Below are 17,995 nucleotides of genomic sequence, written 5' to 3' on the forward strand. Positions count from 1 at the left end.
TGGGGACGGCTCCCGGAGGGGCCTCTGAGGCTTCCGGGAGGGCACTCGCGTTTCCGGTGAGCCGGGAGGAGGACGCCTGGGATCGTTCAGCCACGCGGCCGAGCACAGCAGAGCCAGACCCTCTGCGATCACCTGCCCTGCATCTGCCCCGTTCCAGCCTCCTGCCTCTGCGGACACAGCTGATCCCCTGGACACACACGGTGAGCGAGGAGCCGCCGCCCTCGGTGAGGGTGAGCCCGTTCCCGCCCGAGACCGGCGTGGCCGCTGCTGCCCCTCCCCCCTCCCTCCTGCCTTCGTTCCCGTCTGCCCTCTGGCAAATCCGGGCTCTGGACTAAGCACAGAGACAGCGTGCTTGCATCTAAAGGGACTGACACCGAGTTACCTATTTTGTTCTGTTAGCAATTTTAACTGTTATTGTTTTCTTTTTGTATAGTTAGATATATTAGTAAAAGAGCTGTCATTCCCACCCCCCCTTATCTCTGCCTCAGAGTCCTTGATTCAAACAATCGTAATACTTGGGGGAGGGGAGTGGAACCAAAGTCTCTATTCCAAAAAGGGAAACTTCTGCCCCTACTGGCAGACACCTGTCCTTTCAAACCAGGACAGTGACAAACACATTTTTCCTTTAAGCTTTGAATGAACTATTGCAGCCTTGAACGAGATGCAATGGATTTTGATTTAGATATGGAAAAAGCTGGTAACTGAATTTTTACCTACATAGTATTCTATTTCTACTCATATGGAAATTAAATGGAAATGTTGTGTGAAGTATACCCTTAATTTAAATTGCCATTGATTTTACTATCTTTCTAATGAAGGATGATAAGGAATGCAAAGCTAGTTATGTCCATAAACTTCTCAACCCTGAATATTTTATCAGCCTGTTTGCAAGCTTTCTTTAGCCACTACAAATTGATCATCCTTCTTAATTTCTCATGCTGAAAGCAATTTATCTGTAGCTCTTTTTCCTCTAGGGATAAGCTATGTTTTTGAGACAAAATAAAATTTATGCAAATGATTAATCTCTATTGAAATCTGATTATTTAAATCTTCAAGTTTTCTAATTCACTTCTTGTGCTTATTAAGAGCAGAATTACTGGTTATCCAAGCATTCTTTTCAGAAGACATGATCATTTGCTCATAAAAATAATGAGTAAGAATATGATTTTGTAATGTTATCTATTTCTAAAATACAGTGTGAGTGCTTGTTCTACCTCTATAGAAAGGACAAACAGGCTGCTCTGGGATGTGTAGTCATGTATCTTGACAAGCTTCTTGCAATTCTTCTGCTTGTGATAAGATTTTTATCCATACAATAAACACCTTGGTATGTACACCAAATTGACATGGCTTTTTTATTCCAGTGAAAGATTAATTTCATAAAACTTTCTTGGGAAGCCAATATTTTTTTTTTCTTTATAACTAGAAGGCATTGGTAGAAAGAGAACTCAGAGTAAACTCAGGGAGGCGTGGGAAATGGGTACAGACTGCAAGAATAGCCATGTCAGTGTTGGTGGAAGCAAGCTGCTAAAACTCAAGACTTCCACGTGTAACTGGGGTGCAGTGAACTTTTCTGTGGATGCCCAAGGGCTCTGCACTTCTCTCTCAAGTTATCTATAATTTTATTGAAGCAGCTCCCCACATTTTGAAGTGCACTGCCAGAGGTCTAGCTGTGACACCTGTAGGAGTGCACTAGCTGTCCAAAGTGTTGCTCATAGTCAATAGAGATGAGTAAGTGCATAAATCACTTAAGACACCTTTATCCTTGGTCAAAAGTCTAAACTTGAAAAGGAAAATAATGACTGTAAAAGACAGGGGTGAGTAACTCAAGCTTCGATGATTTGATTCTTAGGTTTATAGGGCAGAGTCTTCAAGGGATAGTTCTAGATACTGAATTTTCCTTTTATTTAGTGTGTAATAACAATTTTGGTTTGCTCAACAGTCTGTATTCTTTTACAATTCTCTTACAAGTTCTGTCCACAGTGGCACAACCTAATAAATGGATAATTTAAAAAAAATGTTACATGAAAAAGCATGCTTCTTTTTGAAATCTGTAAAATTTAAGCTTCATAGGGTACAGAAAAGAAACATTTTCAGCCAGATTTGAGTACAGAATGGAGAATCTAAAGAACAGCAAAGGAGATTGATCAATGAGAAACAAACACTGGAGATGCTTTTGCTTTTCAAAAGAAGAGGGAGCAAAGGCTAGAAATCCCTGTCAGCGCAGACATAGTGGTTGTCAGGGTTTCTTGAAGCATTGTTCTTAAAAGAGTATTAGATATATATTTTGCCTCAAAAAAAAAAAAAAAGAAAAAAAAGAAAAAATAAATAGAGCCTAATATAATAGCAATGTTATTGATTTCTATTCAGTAAAAACTAACCCAGGCAGTACCCAATATTTTATGACTTCTGAACAACTTTTAGTATTTGTTTTGGCACACAAAAAATAATTGATTGTGCTAAAGGATCTTCTACCTTACTAAATGTAGACAAGAATGAAATCACAATAGTGCTTAAAACACTAGCCTTGCTTCCTGCTCTTACTTGCAGGGTATCACTTGCTTTTGCTCACAAGCACTTCTAGAGTCAGTTTGGTCTGTGCTTGTTTAATGGAGCTTGGGAAATACTGTAATGATGTGCTACCCACCTGCCTTCCACTTGAATAATTGTACTTGCTGCTTGTAAATGCTTTGTGAGCCCATGAGATAAGAAAACCAAGACAAAAATAAATGGTACCTACCCACACTGCTACCATCTCGCTTCCTCCCTAGATAGGAAGTTCTTCAGCACATGAAAAAAGCTAAAAAGCAAAAGAAAAGTAGCTGTACTGACAGTTAGTTTGAAAATGAATAACAACTACTTAATGGACTTGAAATTTGTATGCCTGTACAGGAATGCTCAGAGTAGAGGGAAATGCTTCTTTAGAGGTACATAATGTGGAAGTGATGAAGAGGAGCTGCCACATTATTTCATGCTCATGTAATCTAGGAAATAAGTGCTTAATAACTGGGCTTTATGTGTATACCCCTGTGTAGGGAAAACCAAGAAGCCATCCTCTTTCTGTCTGGTACAGATTACTTGTATATTAAATTATTTTCTGGTCACATCAGTAGGTTTGCACAAGGTAAATTAAATAACTTTCCTTCCATAACTGTGTGCTGTGAACCAGAGCTCAGGTTTGCATGTTTGACTTCTAGAGGTCCGTGTTAGTGAGATAAATCACATCAGGAGAGGCAGTGGTCTGTGGCTGAAAGCACTGCCCTTTGTGATGTCTGAAGCTTCACAGGGCTTTCCACAGGGCTTGAACTTCCTCCTCCCCAACTGATTTCTAGCATACTCACCAGTTCTGTGATTTAGAACAGTTTTGTGCACTAAATTTCAAATGCATGTGCGCTGATTTGGACAAAACAAGAGCTTCTTAGCTTCTAGGTTAAATTTGTAGTTGAGCAAATATCCTCAAGGTATTCTTTCAAACACAGGCTGCAATTGTGAATCTCTTTGACTGGTCCCTACACTATTTTCAAGGTATACTTTTGGGATACATTTGAAGAGAGGGAAGACATTCTTTGATCAAAACACAGAACTGGAAAATCTGATTTATCATCTGTTCTGTCCTAGCATTCCTGCGTGATCTTGAGCAAGGTGCTTGGAATCTGAATAATACTTATGTTTAAAACTACCATCCTGTTCAAGAGAATTAAAGCCTTTGGATATTCAAAGTGTTATGTGCTGACTCTACAATCACACACTCAAAAAAACCCCAAACCAAAACCCCTCGTCTCCCTTCCCTAAACAAAAAAGAAGCAACCACTGCTTTTTTAATGATTATTTCTGTTTACCCTGAAGAGCTATTTTTCAGGAAAGAAGCTGGTGTTCTGCCTTGTACATCAAGTAAATGGGAACCACAGGGCTCCCCTGCCTTCTGTTATGCATCCAGCCTCATTGCCAAAGGCTATCACACTATTATTTCAATTATCTGTGCACAAAAAACATCTCCCTTTATTACCAGTATTTTTTGACTTCTTTCTGGCCTTTAATATTGGTTCTAATGGCCTGATTCTAATGAGTAAGAGGTGGGCCCAATTAAAAATATTCCCAACTTGCACAGTAAAGGAAGACTTAATCAAGAAAAAAGTGTTGTATACAAATTCTAAATTAACTTTAATCAGCACCTGCAAAATACGTCTTTTTAAACACACATATTGTTGATGTCTGGAAATATAATATCATGGTTTCATAAAATTCCAAAATAATGATCTATTAGCAAAACCTTTTTCTTTTTGTTTATTTGATTGATTGATTGGTTGGTTTATTCATTGATTTGATTGACTGGGGTTTTTATTTTATGATTTATATTTTCCACCCCAGTAACAGCAGAGAAGAAGGAAAACTAGGAATGATAAATAAAATACCTGCAATAGCTGCCCAGAGCCTGGAGAGGGATCACAGGTTAGCGAGACAGTGCCTGAAGTGTGGCATAAAGGAATTTCAGCCACTCCAGACAGTAAGTTGACTTCAGTGGGGACTCAAATTTGTTTATACAAGATATAGTCATTGGGGAATAAACTGGATGAGTTATTTAGAGATGTGCAGATGCCTGCAGGGCTAGAATGTTATTGGCATAATGCAGAGATGATGAAATGGCTCCTATGACTGGAGTGTTGAAATGGAGTGATACAGACCCTGTAGGAAAAGCAGGCAGGGGTGAAGAGGTGTCTCCCTCTGTGCCAATGACCAGCTCTACTTTGAGATGGGTGAGAAGCCAACTGAGAATTTATGGGTCAGGATTGAAGGCAGGGCAGGTGACATTTCACTGGGGGTCTGCTACAGACTGTCCAACCAGGACAACTGAGTGAATAAGACCCTCTATACAGAGAAAGGAGCAGACTTCAAGTACTGAGGCATAAAATCAATGACTGATGAAGAAAATAGTGAGAGTGCCCTTAAAGGTCAAGCTTTTGTGAATGAAAGTTTTAGATCAGACTATAAGCCTATGCACATACTAAAACAGGATGCCAGGAAACTAGTATTTTATCATTTGATGCAGTAAGAAACTTTTTTGCTTTTCTTGCAAATTTTTAGAGTTTGTGATATTGAATTCAGATCCAAGAAGTGACATATAAGAAAATGAATGCAGCACAAGATGCACCTTTCCTAGTCCAAAAAGTATGTTTTCAAACTTCTCTTGCTGTCTGTTTGTAGAAATACTTTTCATCATCTTACCCATGCTGGTCCCTCTTGCCCTCTGTCCCTCTCTCTTAAACACAAATATAGACAGCAGGTCTTGCAATACTTGACAGGCCTGGCATTGGTTGTTTCTTTCATCTACAGAAATAAATGAAGTAGAGAAACTGCATTGGTTGTAACATATAAGTGGAAAAATGATTTATTTGTTTTAATAAAGAAATAAAGAATAGCCAAGAATAACTCAGAAAGATTTAATGACAATGACTCTTAAAGAAACAATGCCATCAGTTGTTTTCCTAGAGGTAAGATACAATTTAGAGATAATATACTGCAAGTAGGATGTTTAAATTAATTCAGAATTTTTAAGAGGCTTATTATCTCTAAACTTTTTCAGTAATTCCAGAATCTGAATTTTGAATAACTGGATTTATTGGCCTAGTCATTTAGCTTGACTATATAAAAAAATATTTTTCGCTATGTTACCTGTAGAATAAAGTCTTCTTTATTCTACATATAATTCTGAAAGAAATCAAGCATATATATATATAATCTAAAGCAGTGATAATTGTTTGAACTCATTCAGTCTTATGAGTAATATCTTCTAATAAGAACAAAAACTACTTTATGGTAAACAGTAGACTTTAGAGCATAAGTCTTCTCTGATACAGGCAATTCCATCTTAGATGTTCTCTTCGGATTTATCTTGATTTCTGTCTATTTCTGCACAAAAATGTGAGAACAGATAAATGCTTAAACAAATGTTGTTTTAAGCACTGAAACCTCTGTGAACCTGCAAAACTGAACGAGGAGCTGTAAGTGCTATAGTTCTTTCTGCTATTTACATTAGTCAATTGGAAGGCATAAACAAATACCAAAAGACAACCAGGGTCTGTCTAGTGAAACATGGCTGGGTTAAATCATTTAAGAGAAAAAGTATTCTGCAAGAATGCACAGAATAGGTCAGGCTAAAAAGAAACAGGAAACTTCTGTCAGCCATTTCAAAACAAGCAAAATAGGCCCTAATCTTTATGCATAATGCTGTTTACCCCCTGTATTACTCTAAAGCAAGATTAATAATATGCATATATACATATCCTTTTCATATTAACAAGAAAAAGTGTTTAAGTGTTTCAAGGCTTTGTTTTTTTTCAGTATACTAAATACTTCTGCTTCTTGTCCAGATGGACACTACACATCTAATTCTTTTCAATACAATATGGAAAACAGAATCAAAACATCAAACACAGAACAACAACTAAAAAATAGGAAAATACCTAGCAGATTCATAAATTTCTGCTTGAATTCACTTACACAAACTTCTGATCCTTGTGGTAAAATGAGGTAAATCTTTTTTTTTTCTTAATAGAGAGCAGAAGTTCTGTTCATGTAAGAGCTGATTTTCTACCTAGCTGATAACTAGTGAAGGAAAATATTGCCCAGTTGGAAGTCCTCAAACTTAGTGCAGTATTTTACCAAAACGATTCACTAGATTTTGAGTTCCTGAGATACCAATTAAAATACACACATTTCAAAGAATGGAACTTTGTCATTGAAATCATATCTCATATTTCCCTACTAAAAGATATTCTGTAGCACTGTGAGCAGACTGTCCTAAAATGCAGTGCCTAATTTGTCTCCCTAGAGTCCCTACATGAGCAAATCTTAGAGGTTTTTGTCTACTAGGATCCTTACAAACCAAACCATCCTATGATTCTTTAATCTATAGCCCCCATTCTTAAAACAGTACTCTCTAACTCTACCCTAGGCCACAATTAAATAGAATCTATTCACCATTTAGTTAAACTTTTTCCAAGAAGTGTTATCCACAGTCAATTATTAGTGTCTTTTCTCATTAATGTAGTGCAGTTCAAGTAAGAAAAACAATGCAAAAGTTTTTGAAAGAACTATTTAGCCTTTTATTGCTTAGTTTGGAAAGGGTTTATATTTTTACACAAACTTAGATGTAAAAACATGTTGAATATTTTATATATTTTTTCATAATCACAGGAACATACTGTTACTGCAAATGCTGGATTGGTGAATAGTCAGGGACCTGCTCTTGAGAAACTATTTCATAGATTCAGCTAGGAGCTCTTATATGAATGAAATTGTCTAGTGGTAAAGGAATGAGAGTGTCCAACAGAAGTCTGGATAGTTTTCTGATTTGTACCAAAGCACAGGTGGGTGTCTATGTCTGAATTAATACAAACTATTGTAATGTTTTAACTGCTTTGTATGTTTTCAGTGTGCATTAGTTTTTAAGTGCAATTCTGCAAAGGATGCACAGTGTGCTCACTCAGTAATATTGTGTAGTCTACTTTTCTCAGATGAAGTTGTTCATGCATATTAAGGTAAATTAATTAAAAGTCTTTGCAAGATCAGGCTCACATGAAATACATGTAGAAATTTCAGTAAGTGAGTTTCTGAGAACTTTTTTTGTTTATTATTTTTGAGCTACAGCATAACCAGTTATTTTAAAAAGATTTCTTTTTCATGTCTTTTAAAGCAAACATAAGATACAGACGTACTTTTTTTTAGTTTTTACACTGCACTGTAATTTTGTAAGTGTGACTCATACTTTTGAATTCAATGAGATTCTGTATAGCTAAAGTTATTAAGGTTATGGGGCTTTTTTGTCTGTTGTATTGGAGTCTATGTAGTATAAGGATTATGTAAAGTACTAATGTGGCCACGAATTAAGTACTTTTAGACTTTTAGTTGCATAAAAATACAGAGGATAATTCAACTTTGTTATTGGAAATTAGCTAGTCACCTTGTGGCATTGTCTCATTCAAGCATCAGTGCCCTTATAGATTTTGTTTTTCCTGAATTTTAGAGAAGGAATGATTTATCTAGGGTCATGAAAATGTTTTAGCATTCCAAATGCAGATGCAAAAATTTTCTGTAATAATGGTGCTTGTCTTTGTGTACTATTGCCATGTATTTACAGTCTTCTTAACCAAAGGAGTGAACAAGTTCTATAGAAATGTTTGGCCTTTAGGCAGAGCCGAGCTACTCAGATCTAATTGTAATTTTCCTCCTTTGATATGGCATTCCTGATTCATCATATGAGGTGAAGGTATTGTGTTAATCAGTGTTAGCTTGCAGGGTTTTCCTTTCCTTTTTTATAATCGTGTCAAAGAATCTAGTAAAAAATTAGTCATGTACATGACTAATATTTCCAGAAAAACCAGGCATACAGCCTTTTTTTTTTTTTTTTTTTTTTTTTTTGGCAGTATATATATACAGGGGTTGAAATTTAGTAAACTAAATATCTGTTGTTAAGTTTTTGTTTTAGCATGGTTTCAAAAATAGTACCAATCCTTCTTCACACTAGTGGAACTGTACTCTCTCACACTTTGTAAAGGAAATTCACTATTCCTTATTAGCAATTTATTTTGAAAAAGGATTATGTATATGTTGTTAATAATAGTAATTTTTTTTGTATCTTCTTTTAAGCACTGGAAACTTGTAGAAATTTTCAGAGGCACATTTTTACCTAAAAAGAAATGGCACCTTGGCAGAGCATAACACTTCTGACAGGAAGCCAGTCTCTTGAATGAGATAGTTGTTTTCTGTTTAGTTGCAGGAACCTCCATTGCAAGTATCCCTGCAGCAGTCTCTTCACCTGGATCAGATTAAGACTACTTGTGATGCTATTTCACTTATTTCCTATAATACAATTGGCCTTCAGTCCTCTGTGACCACTTCAGCATCCCAAGTATTTGTTTATATTGAGTGTTTTAAATGATGCACATAACATATCCTATATTAATTATGTATAAAAGACTGTCATATATGACCATTTCTGTCAAATGCACAAAAAACTCTATTTCTGCTGGCTGTTTACAACTATGTGTATTTTGGTCAATCTTGCATCACGAACTGCCTGAACCAGTCAATGTGTCTGCCAGATTCTTTATCCAAGGTAGCTGCATTTTAATAAAGGCATATTAATAAATTATACATGAGTAGCATATGTATGGAGGCATACAGATGGTGGCTATCAAAGAGCCTAGGCACAGCAGGAAAATTCCAGGGCTGTCTCTAATTCACACCTGGAGAGCTCCTGTAACAGAATTTTTGTTGTGAAGTTGATTAAAGGCTTAGTCATTGACTTTACCTCACGTGCTGTCTCCTCAGTGCTGAGAGTATTTGGGAAGCTCTTGCACCACCCAGGAATTCATTGACAGAGAGTGCTGGGTGTGCATGCAGCCAAAGCACTGATATTCAGCTAGGCCACAGCTGGAATTGTTGGATGGAGTTGAATTTTATGCTTATATTCCAATTGTACCTTTGATTTTGCAGCTTTTAGCAGAAAAAAAAAAAGTTTGAGTTCTGTTGGAATTCTTGAAGACTGATGAATATATTCATATCTGAATTGATTTTGCCTAAGGTCTTTTACCTGAATATTTTAATAAAGTAAGAAGTAACTTTGTGGTTTGGCTTGGTTATTTGTCTGTGTCTTTGTTCTTCTAACAGTGATAGCAGAAGTATAGCTGATTCAAGTGTGTAAAGATATTACATTTGTTTAGTGAGGTCAACAGTGTTTTCCCCTTTGTGATATAGAAATAGTCAGTCACAGACTGATGGAAAAGGTAAATGAAAAAGAAACAAGGAGAGTCATTGCAGTTTTCACTATTCAATTGTAAAAATTGAAGATGCACTTTACAAAATGTAAATAGGAGGCAGAACTATAACACAGGCAGGGTTACCAAATTGTAAATAATTGCAATGTTTAATCATTTTATATAGACTCATGTCCCAAACATATGTTTTTTATTGGCCCACTTTTATTAATCTGCAGGAAGTTTTGCAGTTGATCATAACAAGGTAGGTTCTTGGTATTTTAGGGATTTGCCCATTGTAACTGTATGAAATTTATTACCTCTGACTCAACATATGGATTATTAGTTAGAAACGATATTTTATTGGCAATACTCTTAGAACTTATCCATTAAATTATAGAGGATAGAAGTAAACTAAACTAGACTAGACTGGAATTATGCATTTGTAAGGGACCCACAATGACCATTACTCCAATGCACCTCTACACAAAAGCCTACACACCATTTAAAAGTGAATCTTATTTGTAACACAGTTACAAAAAAGAGAGAGTGCTGAAGGCTAGAAATTATGTGCCTTATGAATTTTTCAGATATTTAGAATCTATAGTTATTTATTCCAAATGGCAGCAGGGCATGAAAAATATTTCATGTGATTTCACTGCATGCCTTGTTTGAATGCTTAAGATTGTTGTTTAAGTATCATATTCAAGTATATACTTGTGGAGAAAATACCCAAATTGACACTGCCTTATTCAAAGCAATACTTAATATTTTCTCTTACATTTAATCCTATATATTGCTGTCATCAGGGTTAATGAATTATAAGATTAAATCTTTTAAGTAGCACCTGCAAATAACAGTTCAGTAGCTCAGTTCTTAAGGAAACCAAAAATGAAAGATATAGAGTGCCTTGAAAAAAAATGTCTTTGAATATGAAAATAATTTCCTTGGCCACAATTGCTATAACTGAATTCTTTCAAGTTTACATTTCTCTCAAAACAGTCCAAAAAATATTACCACACTACTTGTAACTTTTATGTGTTTACATCACATTGCATTCTGTATTTCATATCAAAAGAGATGATGCATAGTAATATATGGTGATACCTGTGGTTGCTAATAAAAATATAAGCAGTACTTACATAAATGATTTATCTGTAAATTGACAGTAGAAGAGGAATAAGGAGAATATCATAGGAAAATACATAAATAGTAGAAGCCGTTATTTATTGCTGTCTAAACACACCCCCAAATATGCCACTAAACCACTGTGTGTGCCTCACTGATTTTTCTCATGCAGCATAAGAGTATTCTATAGAACTTCCAATAAGATGCCACAAGAACTTCTCTGCTGAATGCCCAACTGAGAGTTTACAATTGAACCTTTTTTTTTTTAGTGTTTGAATGTTTCCAATTTCTCTGCAGCTATTGTAAGGTACTAAGTGTTCTGGTTATTCATGACTGAAAGGTCATTAAATTACAATGTCCCAGTTGAAAATACTGCAATTTACATGACATTTATCAAGGAGATTATGTGAATCTACTTTTGTTCTGTGAGTTTAAAAGGTGAGACTTCTTGCTCTTTTCAATAAAGTAAGATTAAATGAATGGAATTGAATTCCACCGCATTTTTTATTATTTGAAAGAAAACATTTTCTTAGGTGATTGTGAGGACATTAGTGCTAATAGAACTCTTCTAAAGAATTCTCATACAAGTAAAACCTCTAGTTAATCCAACATTACCATTAGTTTCTGTTAATACTCTATTTTTTGTCTAACTGTTATCTTTTATCTATATACATGTCGTATTATTGTTCAAAGTTCTATTGATCCAAAGGAGCTCTATGCTATAAATAAATCCATTTGCTGCAGGGTGTGAAGCAGAGGTTGCTTTTGCTTTACACAAAAGGTTGCTATGTATATTCAGCATATAGTACCTTAATTTGGGCAGAGGCATCTCTCTAAATATTTTAATAACTGGATCATAACAAGTATGGATTAGAAATCAAAGCCTCAGTGGAATATGATGGGATAATTCAGAACATATAATGATGTTAATGTAAGACATAATGGCTATGCTTTGTGGAAGATACTATTGCTCATCTTGGTGAAGAGTTGCTATGAAAAAAAGAAGGAATTGCTTATTATATCTGTGTCCTTTGAGGATTGTGGTAGGGTGATTAAAGTACAGCTTGAGAGACAGAACCTAAGATGACAGCCCATGGATTACCCACAGGCAAGTGTTGTAGCTTAGGAAGGTTGGGGTCATTATGGTGCAAATTCAAGTTGTGTCCCTCAGCAGTGTGCTGCTTGTAGCAGAAACAGGCTTGTGTTTACTCGAGTTTTTAGCAGGTTCTTAAAGCAAATCTGAAGACAATCTCCATGAATTCACCTTCTCCTACTCTGCTCTAAACCAGTGTGGCCTTACCTTGAATACTGTGTTTTGGGCACCACAATTATAGAGTATCCAAAAGAGGGCAAGGCAGGTGTTGAAGGGCTTTGAGAGGAAGCTGCATGAGGAGTGGCTGAGGTCACTTGGTCTGTTCAGCCTGGAGGAGATGGAGGAGAGACCTCATCATAGACTGCAACTTCCTTGTAAGGGGAAGAAGAGGGGCAGACACTGATCTCTCCTTTCTGGTGACCAGTGACAGGACCTGAGGGAATTTGCTAAACTTGTGCCAAGGGAAGTTTAGGCTCGGTATTGGGAAAGATTCTTCACCCAGAGGGTGGTTGGGCACTGGAACAGGCTGCCCAGGGAAGTGGTCACAGCACCAAGCCTGACAGAGCCCAAGAACCATTTGGACAATGCTTTTGGGTACATGATGTTAATCTTGGAAATGGTCCTGTGCAGTGCTGAGAGCTGGACTCAGTTATCCTGATGGGTCTCTTCCAACTCAGCTGATTCTGTGATTCTGTGATTCTATGATTCTAATCCAAGAGACTAGATTCTGCAGACCTAAACTCATTGAATGCAGGAAGTTCTTGGTAGGGGGTACTTTTCTCTGCTGAACCACTCCATTATAATTCAAGACCTCCACTGAGGCTATATTGTTCATCTGACAGGTTTAGGTGGCTTGTAATGCTTCATAATTGTTTAAATTATGTTTAAACATAATTTAAACATTTAGTTTAAATTTGCAACATTTAGTTTAAATTTGTGTACCAGCTGACTTAAAGGGAGATAAAACTGCAAATTATTAAACATTTCCTTGGGGTTTTTTAGGTGAAGTTAAACCTAAGGAATTGTGACCAATATCTGCAATTTTCTGCAAGATTAGTGAATAGGTGAGTAGCCAAAATAAGTCTTGTGAAAAGCATGGGCTGATACTTCACTCTAATGTGTTAAAAAATTTAACTTCATCAAACTGCACATCAGTACTTTTAAAAAGGGACACAAATTTGCAGTACTCAGATATACACACACTTGAGGCAGGGTGCCATGTTCCCACATTTTCAAAATTAATCTTACAGTTTTTCTGCTATGGTGTTGGTGTTGCAGTGACCCCTATGTGTTTGTGGTGGCGATGTTAGTTACAGGGAAACAACTTTTTAGCTTTTTTCTTACAAATGCTGTTGGATCTTGGAGAGCCATTTGCTTCTAATTACTGTGGATAGTTTCAGTCAAATTATTGGCAGTCAGTCCTTGTCCTCTTAGCACCATCTAAGCATGTGAGATTGGGATCGATTGAACTGAAAAGTTAATTTTCCAGCAATTTCTTCAGCATCAGAAGGAATTATCACTTGTTGATGCTATTCTACCATCTTTGTGACTGTATTGAACTTCAGCACCTAATGCTGATGAGGCAAATCTCATTGGCCTGAAATGCACATAAAATTAGACATTTAATTTGTCTTAAAATTAGACATTAAACTTAAAATTAAAGACTGCAGTCTGCTCTAGGTCACGAGAACTAAAAGCAAAATACTTGGTTTTGATGCCATATATTTTTTCTGAGTCTTTCTACCCTTAAGAGTTAGCAGTAGTAACAGATTGTACTTGCTGTCTGTTACAAAGCTCTAAAAAACGGTGTTGTAGGATACTAGCACAGAACTTTGTACAAAAAACTTGATTGTTTTTTCCCCATGCTGTTTCCAGAACTACTTTTAATTTCTCTCCTAAGGGCAAAACAGGCTGGTGTTTGGAAGACACATTGCAGATCTAAGCCTCCAGTTACTGTCAGTAAATGCTCTTGCTGCTGTAGCAGAGCTACTTTGGCTTTCTTTCAAAGAAAAGATTCATCTCAGCTGTTTCCAGAGAAAAGACTTTTTTTTTCTTCTCAAAGAACATATATTTTCTACTGTTAGAAATAACACAGTAAGTTGTGATGTCCTATTATAATTTGTATTATATTAATACAATAAGTCATTAAAGTTACTGTAGTTTTCTCCAGTCTAGTTTAGAAATGATTATGGGAATAAAAATGGTATTCAGGGGCCCAATCTCTGTAACAAAGACTTCTGACCTGAATGTATTTCCTAATTTTCTCCAGAATGAGAAATTTCTGTCTAAGATTTAAGTAATATTAAATTGAAGGGCAACATATAATCTCCACATATGTATTATACAACTGTTAAGAAAAAAATACCAAAACACTCATTATTTATGACCAGAAACCAAAATACCAAAGGCATTTCAAAAACTCATACATCAGAGGCAAATAGAATTCATGTCCTATAACCAATCCTGGTGCTACACAACCGTAGGTAAAACTATTTTCTGCATTGGAGGCCAATAATCTGATGAATTCTTCCCCTGACAACTACACAATTGAAACCTGCTGTGACTTACTGTTACTAATTTGATTATTTCATCAGTCACTGAGCTTCCATACAGAAGTTAATATGATTGTAAACCCCATAAAACCTAGAAGAAAAAGAATACATGGCAGTGAAGAGGATAGGAGGAAATGTACTGCTATATATTGTGAAATATACAATATAATTTTCTCTCTGCTAGAGGAAACCTTCAAAGAAAAATTTTTAAAAAATCTTATTTATAAAACTTGAGCAGTAAGGTGAAATCTAAGGGCAAATATAAAAAGAGGATGATTGCTAATGTTGAGAATTTTTTAACAGAATGCAGGAATATTCTGTCTCCATATTGAAACCTAACATGAGCCAATCAGCCTTCTTTGATTATGGAATTAGGGGAGAAAGCAATCAGCTTGTTCCTGAAAATCCTTTCAGTCAGTCACCTGTCTACCTAAGACACTTTCCCCTATTCTCTAGCCTTATTTTTCTGCCATCATATCAGTCTTGATGCTTTTTTCTCTCTCCTTGTGTCAGGTAGTTACAGTATGTCTCATGGTTTTGCTGAGGATTTTGGTGTCCTTCACTTTGAAGAGCTGGCTGATGTCCAGCCAGAAGGCTGGAGAGTTAAAACCTGCTCAAAAGCTGAGCAGGAAGAAACTGCTGACTTGGTGGATCAAGTGGATGGCTTTGGGTTTTGCTAGGCTGAAAGGAAAGAACTTGCAGAGGTGTGCTGAGTGAGACTATTCAATGGTAATGGTGGCTGTCAGGGAAAGTGCAGCAGCTTCTCAACCTGCTCTGCAATGTAATTGCTGTCAGATTACAAGCAAGAGAGACTGCTTTGTTTTCCCCTCTATATTGGCTGTGCTAAGGCAGTGGAAGTGTGAAACAGGCTTAAGAGCAGGTGCTTCACAGCTGACTGGAACAGGTTCTAGAAGCAAACCTAGTACCTGATTTTCAAATGTATGGAAATTGCAGACAACTGTAAGTGCTCCTGAAATCTCAGGAGCTAACCTACCTGAAGTGAGAATGCTGAGCAGGAAGCTGCCAGCCCTGTTGGAATCCTGAGGAGTGGATATCTTCAGCCTGGACTGCACTCAGCTGCCTTTGATGCTGTGGAGGCACTGCTGAGGATGTATGCACCCAAAAGACCCTTAGAAAAGAAGCACCTATGCCATGTCTTTCAAAAGAATTATACTATTAAAAGACAGCTTTCCATTTTTTTTCTATAATTGCTGGTTGGGTTTTTTTTGTTTTGTTTTGTTTTTGTTTTTGTTTTTGTTTTTTTGGGTTTTTTCCCTTTTATTGTTTTTTTCTTTTTTACAGTTTTCTTGTACAATGTAGAAGAGCAGATTTTTTTTTCCCTTTACCTAATATTATTCAGCTCAGGATCCCAGGAAAATATTACAGATACCAGAATATGCATGTGGATTTAAAGAAAGTGTGCTGGATTGGGATTTGTTTGTACTTGCTTCTCAATTACTTAAAACTGACCAAGACAGGAGGAGAAAAGAGGAATAACAGGCCATTTTCTATATGTTGTTCTTCCTTTTGGGATAAAACATATTTATTTCACTCTTGTTTTAGAGATAATTTTCAGTATATTACTATTACTTTGACTGCATACTGATACACTTTAATGAAAGTCTCTTCATTAATTTTGCAGTGAAGTTTTCTTTTTACACCATGCCCTGCAGGTTTTTCCCACCCCTGTATATTCCTCTGAGTTTCTTTGGTGGTTTAGCATCCTAATGTACCTAGAGGGGCTGCTTGATGTTGTATTCATAGTAATATCTGCAAACAAAATGCAGCCTGCAAGTTTCTGTACAAGTAAGCACTTCTAGAGCAGATATGTATGTGCCTTTCTCTGTCCTTAAAGTGTGGATCACTTCCTTTCAAATTGCTCACAGAGCTAGTTTCAGCAAACTAGCTTTTATCTATGCAATCAAATGCTTGCACAGTAGGAGACTCCCTTGCATACACAAGTGGCAAAAAAAGTGCTTTTCTCCTTCTGGTGTTTACTAAAGATTACTTTACATCAGTTTCTGAGCTGTCTAAAGGCTGCTAAGTTTTCTATAATATATGGAACTTTGGTACCCTGTTAAGATACCTAAGGACAGCTAGGAGGGCAATTATCTTGTTCTTTGATTATTTGAGTTTAAATTGATAAGCTGAATTTTGGCTTGGCTGTCAGAGACAAATCTTTCGTACCACCTGTAACCATACTGCAATCACACAGGACTAAATTTGGAAATATCTCATCTTCTCAAATAATTTGCAAAGTAAACTGGTTTATGCTGAAGAACAGGAAACCAAAGGCTAGGATAGGAGCAAGCTGTTCCATACATAGAATTTGGGAGAAAAGAACTCCTTGAAAGAGTTGATGCTCAGTGCCAGGGCTGCAGTATCAATGTGCAGCCTTCACTGTCTCTGCATCCAGTAAATTGCTTCTGCAAGTTTGTCTTCCGCATCCTCTACCCAAAACTCTTCTGCTTGGAGGCAAGCTGACTGACATTGTCAGCTGTCATGATGCAGGTGTGCAGGGCCATTAGGAGCATGATGTCTTAGAATGGCAAGCACTGCAGGTGTTACTGAGAGCTTCATTCACTATTTTCATTCCAAGTGTAGGGGTTGTATACTGGAACATGAATACCATCTGTAGCACTCTTGAGGTGTCAGCTCTACAAATAACTTAGAAAAAGGACTGCCATTCTGTAATTTAATATATCTCAGCTGTCTGTAAGACTTCTGTATCTTTGTGAGTTTGGCAGGTTTTGACCTAGGCTAAGCCAGCTTTCTGTTCTCATCTGTGGACAGGAATCTTTATTCATCCCTAGAAGCCACCTGACTGTGTAAGCAGTGCTGATAATATTCTGCTGTTATATATCTCTGGTCAAGACTGGCTGCTAAAGACTCTGTGTTGGTTAACAGTGCAGAACAATTAGTTGAACAGATTTACAGCACAAACACACACCAAGAATGTTTCTTCTTTTCAAGAGCTCCACTGCACATGTACCACAGTATACATCAAGGTGCAGTGGAACCTTGACATGCTATTGGATAAATAGCTGTGGAGCTATGCTCTGAAAGTGCATTTCAGCTCCAAACTATAATTCTAGTGCATCTGCTCTTCAGTTAAGATATATCTGACAAAAATGCCTTGCTACTTGAGATTAAGTGACTGAGCAAGGAAAACATTGATTTTTTTCCTCATTTCACAGTGATTCTGTAATTTCATCAGTGCATGGGCAACAGTGAACTTAGCATTATACATGTGCTTTATCTCATAGAATTCTTTAGGATGGAGAAGACCCTTAAGATCATCAAATCCAACTATAAATTCAGCACTGACAAGTCCAATACTAAATTCTTTCTCTAAGTGCCACATTCACATGTTTTTACATACCTTCAGGCATGATGACTCATTCACTTCCCTGGACAGCCTGTTCCAGCGCTTGACAACCTTTTTGGGGAAGATATTTTTCCTAATG

This window comes from Erithacus rubecula (assembly GCF_903797595.1).
Source record: "Erithacus rubecula genome assembly, chromosome: 3".
NCBI classification, from domain to species: domain Eukaryota; kingdom Metazoa; phylum Chordata; class Aves; order Passeriformes; family Muscicapidae; genus Erithacus; species Erithacus rubecula.